Below are 1,154 nucleotides of genomic sequence, written 5' to 3' on the forward strand. Positions count from 1 at the left end.
TGATGAGCTCCTGCGTCATTTTAGCAACCTATCAAAGATGCTCAAATGCGCCCAGCGCGGCAGACATCCACTTTTCAGCAACTCACTGATGTTGCCCATTCACAATAATCGTGTAGAACGCTTGCATTTGAGCATCGTAGTAAAGATGCTCAAAATTCCTTACAACGAATGCAGCTTTTCAGCAATATGTCAGCAACATTGCTCAATTCGAACAAGACAAGATGTGGAAATGCGAACGAAGTGCCGAAATGTGTCCGTCTTGACTTGTCTAATGCTGCTGAAACGCCGTTTTTTGGCTTTTTGCGCATCTCCGCAACGTTGCTACAATTCTAATGTTGCTGAAATGTATTATATTCCACGGTCACGCGCCGCATCCACATTTCGCGATGGCAGTCAGTGCTTTTTGGTATCTATCACGATATATCGTCACCATTTCCCAAATATCCACTATTCTCTACAGCTGCGCACGCCGTTTGAGGTCTACGGTCGCGCTAATTCGTTCTAATGTCGATGAGGGAGGTTGATTAATGTGTGTTACCGATGAGCTGAGGTTCATTCAGCCGGTTAGCCCCCAACTCAGCGAAACGGTCATGAAGATATGATCTGAACAGTTTACTTTCGTCCGCACTGCGTCACTCTTGGACAGTTGAGTGTCAATGTAGATCTTTATCGTTGGACGGATCATGATACTCTTCATAAAGTGTAGAAGATCTAGGGGCAATTCCACGATTAGCAGGTTGCACAGTCAACTGAGGTGGAGACCTATTTTGACACGCATCAAAATGTAGCGCGCGCCAGATAAACACTGAATAATTTGGTTGCCCTACACAAGATGTGTGGTTACAGTCACTCCCATCAAATCACAACAATTATCGCATCAACCAGGAAAAGCATCAACAGTGAGGCGTCTTAGCCAAGGCATTGTGGGCGAGAACATGTACAGGCAGCAACAATTGAGGCCTTTCATCGGCGATGTTCACGAACTGCTCATATGATAGACATGGATATATATCCTCTTCGCCACTAGCGCTTCCCTCCGGGGCAATTCCCAGATTGGCGTAGACCTCGTGGGCCTATCGGAAGGCCCGAAAATTGTCCCCAAAAGAACTGGACTTATCGTAGGCACACACATAACCCACCCGAGTGCGAACATC

This window comes from Perkinsus marinus (genome assembly GCF_000006405.1).
Source record: "Perkinsus marinus ATCC 50983 genomic scaffold scf_1104296931854, whole genome shotgun sequence".
NCBI lineage: Eukaryota > Perkinsozoa > Perkinsida > Perkinsidae > Perkinsus > Perkinsus marinus.